Here is a 17526-nt window from a genome sequence, read left to right as displayed (position 1 = left end):
GTCCAGGGCACGAGGCCCACCTGCTCCCCCCTCTAGTTGCGGACCTGTCTGTTTGCCCATCTGAGAATCGGGCCCTGCCGAGGGTCACTTAAGTGATCTGGAAATGCGCTGCTTAGTGAATTTTTAAAAAATTAGGTTTGAGGTCGCGGACCCCGTCAGATAATTCCGGGAGCCACATTTGGTCCGTGGGCTCTGGGCATGCATGATGTATTACGTCCCATTGCGTTATTTTTGGTTTCGAAATCAATACTTACATATTGTATCCGAATCATATCGTCTGATGTAGTGCCATCTGTTACCAAAAATTATAAGTAGAGCATAATTTCAAAATGGAGCTGGATTTCAAATTTTTATATTTTTTCATCGTATAAAAATATAAACTTATGCAAAATAATGCTAAAATTTTAATTTATGCTCCAATATAATTTGTTGAAAAAATTTAAAACAATTATTATAAATAATTTTGAATTTTTAATTATGATACCTAGGCGTCGCAGAGCCGAGATCAGTGTTGGTAAAAAACCCGGGTTTTTTTGGTTTAAATAGCATTAACATTAAAAACAATAACATTTTTGTAAAATAATTCAAATAAAATGTTCATTAATGTCATTTATACAGGTATACTAATGTAATTATGCATAAATTGTTCACATATTAATTAATCTATAAATATGTCTTACATTTCAGTAAAAACCATTTCTTGCAATTTAATTATTTTTTTCTTAATGAATTATTTTTTGTGTTTGAAAATTCTTAATGTTATTATTAACCATATAATTTAAAAGTGTTTTTTCTCCAATTACCAAAGTATACTTAGGAAGCTATTTTACAAAAACTGTGATAAAAATTAGTTGAATATAATGTATTTAATAAAGCAAATAATGCAGATTAATTAGCGATGATTTGCGATGTACAGGATGTGATTATAACAAAAGTTCTGATTTAAAACACTGTAGAAGAAGAGCCATTCTCAGAATGACTTGAAAATTTACATGTGAATATTCCTGAAGCAATGGAATTTTATATGGCAAAGTGGAAAAAAGTACTTAAAAATACAAAATTAACGACACTGCACTCATCCAACTCAAATTTGCTTGCACAATGGGAGCGATGGCCATTCAGGGCAAATGATAACTTAATTAGCATTGCATGATTTCATAATTCATGGAACATTACAAAAATGAAGTAATTAAACAAATAACTACAACTTAAGAAATGTTAAATTTATTGTCCACCGTAAAATGGCAATGAGGTGAACGCTTGTTCAACAACTTATCAAGCTATTTCACGGTCATGATGTGGATATGCTTGCAATTCACCAAAGTTAGCAATCCGAGCTCTGCTCCTAACATTTTGAGGTATCCTCCGCCACCCCCACAGCCAGAAGTTGCAAGGGTCAGGTGTCGTACCATCCTTCTGTTGTCAAAATGGTTCTTCAGCAGCTGCTTTGCTGGTATTGCGATGTGCATCTCCATAAAAGTTGTGCTATCCAAACACTGATGCTGTTGAACTGTCGAAATGATGTGGTTGTACAAAATATATTGTACTGCTGGCCAAGTACAGCATCATCTACTTGCACATTTTGCAGTACTTGCAATTTTTTTATTTTTCCAAAGTATCCATGCAAGTTTTCAAGTCATTCTGGCCAGTAGCTCTTATTGTATAGTTTTGGAATAAAAAATTTAATTACAAAATCTCCCTGTATATAGCTGATTATTTTTCATAAAGCTGTTACTACCATGCATTAGAACCTCGATTAACTGGGCTTAATGATGAAAGTATAAAAAAAAAACTATATTGAATATTAAGATTGGGTGTAATATACAGTATGAGATGTGCTACTTAGGGGCCGTTCAAGTATTACGTAAGCAAATTTTTAGCCATTTTTGACCCCCTTGTCAGCAAAAGTCAGTGGGGTGTAATGTGATAGGCCTCCTCGTGGTGCACTCTGGGTAACGCCAAATCTATCACACGTCATTGTCATCGCTTTTTGTGCTCATATACTTCACCTTCAATAGCCCAAATTACATGTTTATTTCTACACATCTTGCAGTACATGTCTTGCGTCTCGTTTCGTCCTGTACATGTTTGTCTTCTGTGTCCAACCCCTCATTGTGGGCCCCGCTCCGGCGGGGAGGGGTCCTCCCGGATGGGGCATTGCTTCTAGCGTATGCTCCATCCGGGACGCTGTCTACCTGCGTGTTTGCCGTGCGTGGAGACCCGTAAGGCTGGAGATGGGGATCCTGGTTAGCCTGATGCGCTAGCTTTGGCCTCGGATTCAGCCGAAACGGGAGGCTTGGATTAGCCCCGTCCAGGTCAATCGGCTGTGGTCGCCTCGGTGGCTGAAGGGGTTACACTACTGGGCAGGTAGAGGGGCCGGGCCTGCCGGACGTCGTTGAGGTTTGTTGGTGCTGCTTCACGACGATCTTGGATCTTGAACGCGTCTGCTCGCCTGCTTTGGTGGTGTATAGCTGCCACCTAACCTGACGTTGCTACTAACCTTCACCGGTTACGTGTGCGCGTCCCCTCGTAGGGCTCCATGGTGGGCATGGTGGGTGGGAGTGGAACAATACCCATTCAAATATGGGAAAAACAAAAAATGCACCAAAACGTCAAAGAACTGCACTTAGTGAAACAATTGTCACAGAAACCGCTTCTTCAAATCTATCATCTGTCTCATTCTTCTTCTTGCATAGCTCTGATACCAATAAACAGCTGTCAAAAGTATCACCATTCTTGATTGATAAAGCTCTCTATGGCGCAGTTGGAACTCTGAAATCAGTGAAGGCTCTCCGTTCAGGAGACCTTCTCGTCGAAACTAACACTCCCAAACAAACCGAACTCATTCAAAAGCTCACATCTCTCGGGGACATACCCATAACAGTCAAAATCCACCCCACGCTGAATTATTCACGTGGTGTCATCTCAGACCCTAACTTAATTAACATGGATGAAGATGAACTAACCCAGGAGCTAGAGTCTCAAGGCGTAACATCTGCCAAACATATTATGAGCCGCAAAGATGGCAATCTAGTTCCATCACGTAATATAATCCTGACATTTTCATCCCCAACATTACCTAAAGATATCAAAATAGGTTATTATAACCTCAAAATCCGGCCATACATTCCTAACCCTGTTCGATGCTTCAACTGCCGAAAATACGGTCACTCACGAACGGCGTGCCGCAGTCAACCCACCTGCGCAAAATGCGGTGAGAAGGACCACATTTCGGACAACTGCACTTCAACATCATTCAAGTGCGTCAATTGCGGTGGCGACCACCCCGCATTTGACAGAAAGTGTCCGAAATGGAATGAAGAAAAAGAGATTCAGAAGATCAAGGTCCTAAATAACATCTCATATATTGAAGCACGTCGTCGTATAATCCCTAACCAAACTCCAATAGCTAGTAGATCATACTCTAATATGCTAACAAATCCATCAACAGCTAATAAGACTAACAATGTCACGAAAGCATCTGTAACAACTCAGACTGAACCTATAGCTGATACATCAACTCAAACATCATATAACCAACCATGTAATAGTTGTGGCTGCTGTTGCTCTGCTGGAATACGGAAGGAGTCCACCACCTCCGAAGAAGCAGGAAAAGCAACAGCGAACACATTCAAAGTAACTACAGCTACTAAGACAAAAATCAATAGTGGAAATAAATCTAAAATTAAACTATTCAAGACCGGATATTCAAGAAAAGCCATTCAGAGAGCAAAGAAGCAGCCTACATTACAAAACATGTCACTTCTTGATGACAAATCAATTGGTGACATGGATCTCGATAATCCTACAGAATCCGGTACTACTCGCCGGAAATTGGACCGAAATAAGTTCAAAGACCTTGAACCGTCTACATCTATTTGAAATTTATGGCCAACATTATTCAATGGAACATTCGTGGTCTTAGATCCAATTACGAAGATCTCAAGGATTTGATCAATCACTATCATCCTGTTTGCGTGGCACTCCAGGAAACTTTTACGAAGCCCTCGGAGACATGGAACATTTAGGCGACATTCCCTGTTCCGTATCAATTACGATGACGGGAGTAGAGCTTGCCGCGGTGTTGCTCTGCTGGTTCCACATCACGTGTCGTCGCGCGTTCTAACGCTGCGCACGAACCTGCAAGCCATTGCGGTGGAAATTTCTACTGGCCTAAGAATTACCATCTGTTCCATTTATTTGCCACCAAATGACACCATCTTACAGAGAGATCTAGAACATCTGATTGATCAATTACCTCCACCATTTTTTCTTCTTGGAGACTTCAATGCTCATAACATGATATGGGGTTCTAACAGCAACACCCCTCGTGGGGAAATGGTAGAACGGCTGTTAGAAGACATGGACCTTGCCATCATGAATGATGGCAGTTTCACTCATTTCCATGCCCCAAACAATAGTTTCACTGCAATAGATTTATCGTTATGCTCACCTTCACTCTTGCCCAACTGGTCCTGGTCGGTTGATCCGGACCTCCACGGGAGCAATCATTTTCCTCTAGTGGTTAAGGGCCTTGATCGAAGCCATAGCATACCTGAGGGTCCTCCTCGGTGGAAGCTTGTGGCCGCCCGATGGGCAGACTTCACGGTCAAGGCAGAAATCACGGAGGATATGGTTTCACAACCCGACGTCGACCACTGTGTCGACCTTGTGACCAGTTGTATCATCTCTGCAGCAAATGAAACAATACCCAATGTCTCCTCGAAACTTCCTAAATTTCCTAAACCTTGGTGGAACCACGAATGTAATCTTACTATTAAAGCACAAAAGAAAGCATGGAGTAGGTTCCGGCGGTATCCTACCCATGACAACAAGTTGGCATTTTTAAAAGCAAAGGCGATAGCGAGAAGAACCAGGCGCCAGGCTCAACGCGAGTCCTGGCAAAAGTTTACCACGGGAATCATTTCATCTACTTCATCTAAAGTCATTTGGGACCGGATCCGAAAAATCAATGGTCATTATAAGTCTCATCCACTTACCATTTTAAATACCAATGGCACTATTATCAGCGATGTGAGGGATATTGCGGATACCATCGCCGCCCATTTCGCCACAGTCTCCAGTGATGCGAATTATCCCCCATCGTTTCATCCCATTAAATCATCAGCCGAACGTACATCGTACACCTTCCGGCCTTTTACACCGGAGGGGTACCATTGTTCACCCTTCACGAACTGACGACGGCCTTGCAGCGAAGTCCTGACTCAGCTGTAGGGCCCGATGCTATTCATTATTCCATGATTCAGCATCTATCACCAGAATCACTGTCACATTTACTTATTTTATTCAATCGGATCTGGGTCAGCCATTCATTTCCTGACACCTGGCGAGCAGCCATTGTTCTTGCATTCCCGAAGCCTGGAAAAAATCCTCAGCAACCTAACAGTTACAGACCTATTGCTTTGACCAGTTGTCTATGTAAGCTTATGGAACGCATGGTCAACTATCGCCTTATGCACTACCTTGAGGTTAACAATATTTTATCGAAACATCAAAGCGGCTTTAGACGGTTCAGGTCCACAACATGCAATATGTTACGCCTTGAGACATCAATAAGACAAGCATTTGTGAAGAGGGAGCATATGCTAGCCATATTTTTCGATATAGAAAAGGCCTACGATCGTACTTGGAGGCACGGAATTCTCTCCGACCTCTATAATTGCGGCTTGCGGGGCAACTTGCCCATTTTCATTAAGAACTTTCTCGCTCGCCGCATCTTCCAGGTACGGATCGGAAGCACATTATCAGCTCCCCAAATTCAAGAACAAGGTGTACCTCAAGGTAGCATTTTAAGTGTGACACTTTTTATTTTGAGACTCAACGGGGTGTTGAACCAACTCCCGTTGTCAGTCACTGGCGCACTTTACGTGGATGATCTGTTAATATCATATCAATCAGTGAATATGAGGTCAGCCGAGAGACAATTACAAACTGCTCTCAACAAGATCAGCAAGTGGGCTCATGATAACGGTTTCTCTTTCTCCGCTGACAAAACCGTCGCTGTGCATTTTTGCCGGCGTCGTGAGCTTCATGATGACCCACAATTATTTTTAAATAACAGTCAAATACCTATTGTAGAGAATACAAAATTCCTCGGCATTACATTTGACAAGAAACTTACATTTAAACCTCATATTGCACAATTGAGAGCTCGTTGCATGAAGACGATGAACCTCTTGAAGGTCATCTCGTCTACATCATGGGGAGCAGACCGTAAGTCACTCATTCACTTGTATAAAGCTCTAATAAGATCAAAGCTTGACTACGGCTCCATTGTATACGGGTCAGCACCTCGGAGTTATCTGAGTGTGCTTGACCCAATTCATCATCTCGCTCTCCGCATTTGCTTTGGAGCTTTCCGAACTTCTCCCATGGAAAGCCTCTATGTCGAATGCAACGAGCCATCACTGACATCAAGACGGCAGCAACTTTCCTTGAAATATTTTATCAAGATGAAATCTTTTCCAGATCATCCACTTCATAATGTCATTTTTAATCCCTCATTTCATAGACTTTTTGCGGCTCGACCTTCATGTGTTCCATCTTACGGTCTTCGTATGAGGGCACTTGTGGAAGAACTAGAATTAAACATCAGTCGCGTGGCCCCAATTGCTTGGCAACTGGCACCATGGGAGCAGTCTCTGCCAGATGTCTCTCTTTCATTATCATCATACTCTAGAGCTACCACAGCAGATGTCATATATCGACAGATATTCTTTAGGCACAGGGGTAGGTACAACAGGTACTTCCCCATATATACCGACGGCTCTAAGAGCCCTGGGCATGTCGGTTGTGCCTACATCTGCTGTGAGGAGACATCTTTCAAACTTCCCGACATATTTTCTATTTACTCGGCAGAGCTGTACGCAATCCTTCAGGCTCTACGTCATATACGACGCAAACGCCACCGACGATGCATCATTTATAGCGACTCTCTTAGCTCATTGCAAGCATTGTGTTCTTTTACTTTTCACATTCATCCATTTATTCATGCCATTTTTCATGAACTGCATCACCTCATTCATCACGGTACCACAGTAAAATTTTACTGGGTACCAAGTCATGTAGGAATACCGGGCAACGAAAAAGCAGACAACGCAGCTCGAACAACAACTAACATTGATAATAGCCTTTTGGTACCTGCCAGTGACCACTTCTCAATCCTCCGGGAAGTGATGCATCGCCACTGGCAGGATCATTGGAACAATCAAATTAATAATAAACTTCATGCCATCAAGCCCACACTTGGCCACTGGCGTTCGAGCTGCAGGACTAACCGAAAGGAGGAAGTTCTGCTTGCCCGGTTGCGCATAGGACACAGTCGCCTCACACAATCATATTTATTATTACGAGAGAGTCAACCAGAGTGCCCTCATTGTCAAAGTCCATTGACCATTGTTCATGCTTTTACTTGTTCACATCATCGTCATCATTTTACGACCGCTTTTGGTCATAGTCATCTTTCACTTCATGACATTTTAAATGACAATAGCGATGCATCTCGCATTTTTAAATTCATCAAAGCCATTGGTTTATACGACAAATTATAGTTTTTACAATTTATGTCATTGTTTTATATGTTTTAGTTTTTTGACATGACAGAATGACATTTTTCTCATTTTTATGTCTTGCTTTGGCGCAGTTTGACCAAATTGGTCCTTGCGCCAATAAATTGAAAATCCAATCCAATGCAAAAGTCAGCAAAACGTAGACCCCCCCCCCCCTTGTCATCAAAATTTCGTCATCAGCTCTGCCCCTCTGAATACTAACTCATATTTTCATTAAGGGTGGTTGATGACGTAAGAATTATCCAAACCCCCCTCCCCCCTTGTCATTAAAAGTCAGCAAATCGGAACCCCCCCCCCCATCGATGATGACGTAATACTTGAACGGCCCCTTATGGGAAAGAAAATGAAAATGTCTGAGGAAATGCAACTACTAGTACACTGGTCTTTGTCCCTTAGGAGCAGTTGGTGTCTTTATCGGATTATAAGACCACCTGTGTGTGTGTGTGTGTCTAGCATGATGATGCCATTACTGTTGCTGCTTCTCTGTGAAAGAAAAAAAACAAAAACCACCCTGTGAGATAATATACCACATCAAAATTCTTTAATGCCATCCTTATTCATGAATCTCCTAAAGATAAAGCATCATAATGTTGCCAATAGTTAGAAAATGTGACGAGAGTGAGAAATTTTGGCTTCTATTTGTAACTTTAAGCAACCAAGATACTTAATATAAAAATATATATATATTCAGGCCACTTTTGAGATTTTTTTTGAAAAAAAAAAACACTTATCTTACACCATTTAAAGATATACCATCAGAATATACCCCAAGAATATAAAATGTAGTAAGAGTAAAACATTGGCTATATATATATATAATAATGAACCAATATAATATTTTTAAGGGAAAAAATATTTATATAGGTCGCTTTTATGTGTTTTTTTCAAAAAAAGCCGCTTGGTTAAAACCATGGTTTAAACCAAACAACCCTGCTAGGAATATATGCATATTACAGACGGATAAAACGCTGATCAAAGCACGTACTCATTTCTACTTAACCATATACATACGCTTCATACACATTCCTTTGAGGAATTTCTAATGGACTGATTACATGCCGGAATGTGTGTAGCGTATTTATGTTGTCGGAGTTATGCTGATGCTGCATAACTCCGACTTCTCATACGTATTTCGAAGTGAAGATGGTAAAAGCTTGACTTGTAAGTATCATGATAAAGGTCTACCTGCCCCCCGTGGAAGGATTTTTGAAATGGGAGATCGGCCTACACTCATGCCTCGAAGTTGGAAAGTGTTGCCAACGGGATTCGAACCTGGATCCAAATCACTTAAGGAAGGCGTGGAATATTTTGAGATCACTTGAGTAACCCCCTGTGGCTGTTTTAGTGCACTTAAGCGACCCGTAGCACATTTACGATTACTTAAGTGGCCCACGGCGCATTCCTAGATCACTTAAGTGATCCACGGCACATTTTCAGATCACTTTGTTACCCCCGACACATTTCTGTAACACTAAAGTTACCCGCGATACATTTACATATAACGTGAGTGATGTTTGGACAGTTCCACAGCATTTGAGCGGCCCGCGGTGCAGTTCAACATCACTCAAGTTACCCGTGGCACAGTTGATGATGTCAATACATATATACATTTGATCAGTCGACTCCACCTTTGACGCTGGGGAGGGCATTACTCTTCCCCCGTATCTCCGCCCATGACCCACGGCACATTTCCACATGACTTAAGAGGTCCGAGGCACATAAACAGATCACTTAAATGACCCGCACTTTCCTAAAGGGTGAGCACCCTTGTGGTCTAGCACGATGCCCACATGATATCACAGCAACACACCTGCTTACTATATACTTAATAAATGTATACCAGTTTTCTCGTATCACATTGAAAAATGGGCTACTATCGTATAGACTAGGGATGCAGTATAACCTCCAAGCGCCGCGAAAGGTGTTTCGGGAGAAAAGTATCAATACACATGATAAATGCCTACGCAGACCATATTTCCTTTATAAAAATACGGGAGAGAGGAAGATTATGGCAAAAAAGCCAATTACACAAGTGGAACTGCAAATCCAAAAAATCGTCATGTAGAGACGCCAATTACAGCCAAAAAAATTGTTGTCAAAGACAAGTTAAGTTGCCGGTAAAATAGCTGAAAAATCAATGGTGGGAAACAGGACCACTGCAAGTGGCAACGGATAAAACACCAAAGTAAAAACGTATGCGTTTGACAAATACGAGAGATGTGAATGACTGTAACTGATTACGATTGGGCTATAATTATCATAATACATTTAATTTATAAGTAATGAAAATATTCTTAATTATTGATTTTTCAAAAATTCTCAACAGATTCATTGAAAATGAGGAAAAAAACCAGACATTTTTGATAAGGTTCGGAAGCAAAAATTACGAGAATAAACCGTAAAATACAGATCGTATGGTCACCCCAATATACAGGATGGTCATAGAAAAACTTTGCCGATATACGAGTCCCTAGAGGGAGTAAAAATCAACAAATGAAATTCGAGATATGGGTGCTTCCAAGTATTCGCTTGAGAATGAAATGGAAAAACAAAACTCTAGTTCTCACGGTTACAGCTACGGAATTTCGAAAAATTCAAATGGCAACTTTCACGATCAGGACATATAACGACCATTGGAGATTTTTCCGAAAATCTGCAAGTTCCCCGACCGAGTGGGTAGCGCACCAAGCCCTTGGTGAGATCCTCCTTTGACTGCGTCGGCGTTTATGGTGCTACAGGTACCGTTTTAGCGCCATTCGTAGTTGCTTTTACTGCGGCGATCATTTTACAGTGCATAAAAGTGAGTGTTGGGGTTTGAATTTTTCGAAATTTTGATACTGTAACCGTTACCACAAGATATGAAGTTCGGTTTTAGTTCTCATTTTCGAGCGCATACATGGAAACACTGTATCTGAAATTTAATTTGCATTAGTGGATTTTTACGGCTGCTAGGTGCTCGTATACCAGTGAAGCCACTTTATGACCACCCTCTGTATACAAGTTTCTGGCTCACGAGCGGCAGAAATACTGCATATCTGGCCCACGGACTGAAAGGGGGGGGGGTATGTAGTGTGCATCCCTGACCAAGGATTTTTGAAACTTTCAGTGCTATAGCTGTCAGCATCGCCAACTATTTCAGGTTAGCCCCAGGGCTGGACTTTGGCAGGTGAATAAATACAATGTATATTCTCACATTTTATACGCCCTAAATTATAGGATCCGCTAACGGATACTCTGATCACATATTGATTTTAATTTCTTAACAACGTACGTAATAGCTTGAAGGGTACGTCCACACTCATATAAAAAATCGCGCAACATGTGTTCTGCGACTTGTCGTCGAGCGAATTGTTGCGCGACTTTGTACATGAGTGTGGACATATCCTAAAACTCTATCCAAGACGGGGAACCCTTAAGACTGGGATTTTAACAGACTTCCCCACCTACTATGTCAAGAAGGACAGGGCAAGCCGGTGAATCTGTTGCCCCGGGCCGGGTGCTGAATTCTTCCTTAACCAATTATTCAGAATTATACGGGGGAGGCAAAATGCGTGCTTGCTCCCGCTGAAAGGGTACCTAGTTGTGACCCAGGGTAGATATTCGGTTCTCTAGCTCCGACAGTCCTTCCACCCCATGGCTCTCTGCATACAGACATTGTAGAGCAGGGGGGGGGGGCGCACCAGCAATTTTTTCGCTGAGCAACGGAAACGTGCAATTTATTGCCTAATGACCTTTTCATTACTATGACATCGTAGTTTGACAGTCATTTTCGGGTGCCAACGTGAACCTGGTTTGCGCTAGGGTGCCCTTGGACACTGGGAAAACCAGTTTTAGAAGGACGCAAAGCTATTTTTGCAACGTGCCGCGAAATAATTAGGATCGTCCCTATCGGGCAACTGTCCAAAATTAATTCAGAAATCGAAATTTTCTACATGAAGCTCAAGACGAGCACCCCAGAGGTCTTAAACACTCCCCGTGTTCAGTGTGAAGCAAATAAACCCGGGGGGTGGGGAACCGGTTATCATCGGTGATAAAAATTTCAAACGACCGATTGGTGCATGAGAGTGCAGTGATCTATGATAAAAACGCTCGTCATAATTGAGATAGAATTTTCTAAAAATACTCTTATCTCAATTATAACGAGCGTTTTTAATGTAGATCACTGCACTCTCATTCACCAATCGGTTGATTTTATAATTATTCTCGAAATGCATGATGGGGCCGAGTTTGGCCCATTCTGCGACTTCCCGGATGGGGAAAATGTTCAGCGTCAATTGGACAACCTTTTAGTGTATGCATGCGTAGTTTCTATGCATGTGGAGCAAATATACGGATAAATTCAACGAAAACAAGTTTTCGAATCAACGTGAGCAGTTCCGTCTCGGCACCCAACCATACAAAGGCAGTGGGTCAATGCCAAAGATGGCATTCACAGGTGAATAAATATGTCGTGGGCTTACGATATTTTACGATAAGTTTAGTTGGGGTTTCCGACATTTTGGAATCTCAGAGAATTCCCGAAATAGTAGGCCTATTTATATAGTTGTCGTAAAATATTTAGAATAAAAAGCAGCGGTATTTATCCGCCCCCACAGGCCAGAATTTCTGCTCCACTATGTTGATTTTCTAAACGCTTAACAGTGTAAAAATTTGATAAAAGATCCTTGGCCAAAGTTCCACCCTCTTCTCTTTTGTGGGGGGGGGGGCAGTACCGTCTTAACACATGGGCCTACCCGGGCACCTCAGGAGAAGAGGGACCTTACAAAAATGAGATCCGGTCGAAATTGTCTGTAATTTTTATAAGGTAGGGCCTCAGAAAAACCACTTGGTCCGGGGGGGGGGCAGGTTATTTCAATTGGATTTACGATGTTTGAGAAAATCTCTATTCGTAATAGTTACTGTATACGAGTAGAGAAACTTTGCTACAAGGACACCCGATATAACGACAAATCCCTCTACAACAGTGGTTCTGCAGCTTTTGTCACCAGCGGCTCTCTTGCCATATATGGTTCACATGTGGCTCCCCGGAATAGTTAGTTTATTTTCACTCATAAAAGAACTACTTCAAAGCACAGATAGGCTCACATATCAATATTCCCACCCCTTGACGTCCCTAGGAGCAACGATGGACACTTCCAAAAAAACTGCGCTACAACGATATTTTTTCGCAGTCCGCAGAGTATCGTTATTTATCGAGATTTCACTGTATATATATACAGTAGTCTCGATAAATCCGGGGTAAGATGGGACCGAGGGCAACCTCGTATTATGGACTGCTCCCTTCCCCCGAGGATGGGGCTCACAGGGCTCCAGAACGATTCTTACCATTGTTTTTTCATACTATAAATTCACTATTGGGGGGGGGTGAAAAATCTACTATTTCACCACACACCCACTCCGGCCATAATACTGCAATTTACTACCGTTAACGTATTGGATGGAAACGAAGGTGCTCTCTGTCGGTGGTCGCCTCAAGCACGTAATTTTTAGGGGGGGGGGAAATAATCTTATCTATATTCTTTCCACGGTTCTCGAACCTGGGACTTGACGGCAACCTTCACGGTGGTAGACGAAGGTTGCCGTCAACAAACGTGTTTCTGTGTAATGCTCGTTATAATGCTGCCGTCAATTCTCGAATTGTGATTGACATGTACCGATTGGATATTTGTACCGTTTTAGGCCTGTTGGTATCTGGCGAGACTTTTTAAAGTGTAGATCGCGGCTCGCATTCTCTTGCCTTGAAGTTGGGAACCACAGAAAACCAACTTCGGCCAACCACCACATCATGAAAAGTCTATTACATGCTCACGCTGAGAGTTGACCTTGAATGATCTGCTGAGATATTTCATCGATATGTACGGCTGTCACGAAATATTTCATCGCGAGCTTAGGGGCCATTCAAGTATTACGTCAGCATCGAGGGGGGTTTTGGATTTGCTGACTTTCGATGACAAGGGGGGGTTTAAAGGTTGCTTACGTCATCAACTACCCCTTTCTGAAGATATGAAATATTCTAAGCTGCTGACGAAATTTTGCTGGGAGGGGGTCAGTGTTTTGCTGACGGGGGGGGGGGTCAAAAATGGCTGAAAATCTGCTTACGTAATACTTGAATGGCTGCTTAGTAGCGCGCACTAGACGAACGTCAAACTTGAGAGGACCCGTCGACGATGGATTCATTAGAAGTCTCGTCTCTTCCATTCCGATGCGCTTCCCCCCCCCCAACCCTTAGCAGAATCCCGAGATATCTCGTCGAACCTGATTTGCTTTATTTCGGTCATCCCCTAAATATCTCGGGTTCTTAACACGCTTTCATTTCCAATATGGCAGTTATAATGCGGATCAGGAACTTTTTAAAAACCGCTTAAGGGATCTCATATTTTTTAACATGGTGAAAAACTATGCTCTAATAGAAATATCATTAAAAACACTGCTTACGTGCTTCACCGCCGGAAAATTCACCACTAGGAAAATTCATCGCCGGAGTGATGCGAGTCAATTAGCATGGGAGTGAGCGATTGAGTTACTGAGTCAGTGAGAGAGGAGTGAGTGACCTAGTGAGTATGTAACCTAGTGAGTGAATTAGTTAGTTTTAACCTAGTAGTGTCACAAATGATTGATTCACTCCCTCACTCACTCGCTCATGGACTCAGTACCTCACTCACTGACTCAGTAACTCAATCGCTCACTCCCTCGCTTTCTGACTCGCATCGAACTGTTGTCGGTGAATTTTCCTAGCTGGGAATTTTCCGTAAACCCACTGTTTAACCATCGATTTATTCCAAATTTCTTACACATGTTCTCGATTGTATGCGCTATCCTATGCTGGTATGAAGTTTTACCATATCTTAGGTACTTAATATTTTGCAAATTTTTTCAAAAATGTGCATTTAAAACGGCTCGCGCGCATGATGAAATACCATGACATCAATGTAAAATTTAATTTTAAATGAAATTCAATCAATGAAATCCCAACGTTTTGCTTCATTTCATGAATTGAAGAGTTTCCCTTATTTTTAATCAATTGCATTGATGTCACGGTATTTTATCATGCGCGCGCAAGCTGATTTTTAATGCATTTTTTTTTTGAAAATTTACAAAACGTTAAATATTTATCTTCATACGTGAAACTTTATACCAGCGTAGAATAGCACAATACAATCAAGAACGTGTGTAAGAAATTTAGAATAAATCAATGGTTAAATAGTATTTTTAATGATATTTCTATTAGGCATAGTTATTGCACCATGTTAAAAGGTATGAGACCCCTTAAAGGGTTGGAAAATAAAAAATAATTCGCGTGGAGCACTTACTCTTATTCTTGAATAAATATGGATAGAAATTTGTATTTAACCCTTTAAGTGAGATATGCGCCTTCACAAAAGCCCCTTATTTTAGCTTCGACATGGCCAGATATTTTGTAAAGTTGATTTCTCAATGGAAAACTTTTCCCTCATACCCCTGAGTTCACTTTTTTCCAATTTTCAACAGATGCAAACTTCATTAAAAAAGATATGAAATTGTGTGTGTGTGTGTGTGTGAGGGGGGGGGGGGTAGACCAGGTCGGTAAGATACTCGCCTGAAGTACCAAAGAATGTTTAGAGGTGTGTCGCGAGTTCGACACCCGGTGATCGTCTTTGTCAGAAAACTTTCCTGACACAGGGGTACAACAGAAACAGCGATATGACCACAGAAGAAGATTGCTATCACTGGATGTCCCCCATCAAGGGGTTAGCGCACCGACCTCTCGATGAGTATAAAAAAACAACGAGGCTGCCGTTCGGATTCGGCAATGAATTGTAGGTCCCGGTCTAATTAGCCCTCGCGTGCAGAAAATGACCGCGGTGCGACAAAAATGATCAATGATTTCTAATTGCTGCTTAAAGCCGGGTTTTCCTAGGAATAGGTTTTTTGCGCCGGCAGAAAAGTGTTACATAATTACATTGCGTGTTTGTGTTTTCCTAGCGTGGCGCATCAGATCAGGGCCGGCTATATTATAGTATATGGCCCTGGCATCAGCTACTCTGTGTGTCGTCTGCATGCTCCGGTTTGAAGGGAAAGGAAAGAAAACACATAAGTGTGAAGAGAATATCTGCAAAACGCGCGGCGCACGACGTTTTTGACTCCTCCAGAAGCAGTCCGCCATTCACGCCCGACGTACGGCGCCGTCGTGAGCCGTATTACGCTCTGTAGGAAAACAGTCGCAATGCTTTTTTTATTGGTGGGTCGACGGCGTGTCGCGCTATGTGAATCACTGCGCGCGGCACAGGAAACCTGATACTAGGAAAACCCGGCTTAACCCTTGAATACTAATTCTACGTCACTAGCATATTGGCAGCTTTTATTTTAGTTAAGTATTGTAGGGTTAATTCAAAGAAAATTTCAATTTTGTTTTTGTCATCATTTCAGAACCGGTAGATACGGCTTGAACATGATATCCCTGCATGTATGCAAACTGTATATTCGTGTCGAGTAGAAAACTAACGTCAACTTTTCCCCGGTTTTTTTTACGCAGATACGTTCAAGAGCAGCCGAAAAGGCAGCAAGACAGCGGATGCCGGGACTGCCTTTTATGCGCCATCTGCGCGACGCTCTGTTGCTGGTGTTGCACCGACGACTGCTGCTGATCTGGTCTCGAAGACTGGGATGGATGGGTACACGCGCAAATTATGGTATATTTTGTGGTTCGTGTACGTCCGAGTGTATACCGTTTGCTAGTCGATTCGCGCTGCTAGCTGTCCTTAAAATTGTCGCGTCCGATGTCTGAAATCTTGCCAGTTTTTGCCTGAGAAACGGCCCAAATTCGTTAAGTCAGGAATTTGCGAACCGGCCAGACTTCGGACATTGACCGTAACACGTGCACCGATTTCGTTCTAACCGTGCACGTTATATTTGTGTACGCGGTAAAATAACTGTTAATCGGAGGAAGATGGTACCGGGTCTCATTTACAATAATATATATATATATTTTTGTTTTGTTTGGGTAAAAATTCACTAGTTTATGATGTAAATTTCTAATAATCCCTTAGTTCTTTTTTGAATTGCGTGTAAATAAATTGAGTGCATTTGTTTTAATTCAATCTGAGTGTTGTGGTGTTTAATGGTGGGTCAAGTGGGAATGTCACACGCCCCCAAATAATTGGTGGGGAGGGGGACTGACACGCTTTAAATCTGTTGTTCTACCGTTTTTGTCTTCCCCCCCATCGAAAGAAATTTCTTGCAACGGCCCCTGCAGTTTACGTTGTATTTGGAGATAACGGACAAAAACGAAGCATTCAGTTACATACACTTTATCCGAATTTTCGTTGGGATCCACACGGGACATTACAATGTTATCCATTTAATAATTTTATTCAGTATCCACATTCACAGAGATTTAACTGCATTTTTCAGTCTGATAAAAGGGCAATGCGGCATGAAATATATAACTACACCTCTAAATACGGGCATGGCCGCTACACACTTTCACGTTTTTCCGTTGAAGGTGACATGAAAATTCGGATTTTTTTTTTTTACCGTCTTCTCTTCAAAGTATGGAAAGCAGATGTCAGCACCTGCAGAACACGAAACAAGCACCACTTTTGCAACTTAAATACCTTAGGGACATACGCACAACATGCACCAGTTGGTTAGAAATTTCCCTAAAGGAATGTGTGCTAGGTGCATGTATGGTTAAGTCGTAGTAGTAGTGTAAAGGCAAGCCTGCACGTGTGTGAAGGGCATAAGATAGGGCCCACACTTATGTCCAGCCTGGTCCAATAGTTATTCGAATATTTACTTCCAATGTTTGTTTCCCCCCTCCCTGCTGCAAAGAAGCACCAGCGGCATAGGCTGCTGGCTCACTGTTTCCAGGACACTCTTCGTGTTGTGTTTGTTAGCGTTTTTCGACCAGTTTGTGGCTGGACGGATTGGAAGATCAGGATGAAAGACGGCTCCTTTT

The 17526-nt window shown here is 42.0% G+C and overlaps 1 long non-coding RNA gene across 2 annotated transcripts in view; it reads left to right on the top strand.

Annotated features, from left to right (window-relative positions):
• The window catches only part of LOC149081413 (uncharacterized), a 29312-nt gene extending 12646 nt beyond the window's left edge, over positions 1-16666 (top strand). For both annotated transcript variants that reach the window (XR_016193451.1, XR_016193452.1), the window contains exon 3: positions 16102-16666. This is a non-coding gene — a long non-coding RNA (uncharacterized LOC149081413). The remainder of the gene's footprint in view (positions 1-16101) is intronic.
• The last annotated feature ends 860 nt before the right edge of the window (positions 16667-17526 follow it).

Source organism: Pholcus phalangioides, unplaced genomic scaffold, assembly GCF_987345545.1.
Source record: "Pholcus phalangioides strain wild (caught in Gottingen) unplaced genomic scaffold, Ppha-v1.0 ptg000010l_1, whole genome shotgun sequence".
NCBI classification, from domain to species: Eukaryota; Metazoa; Arthropoda; class Arachnida; order Araneae; family Pholcidae; genus Pholcus; species Pholcus phalangioides.
This window is presented reverse-complemented; position numbering and strand designations above follow the sequence as displayed.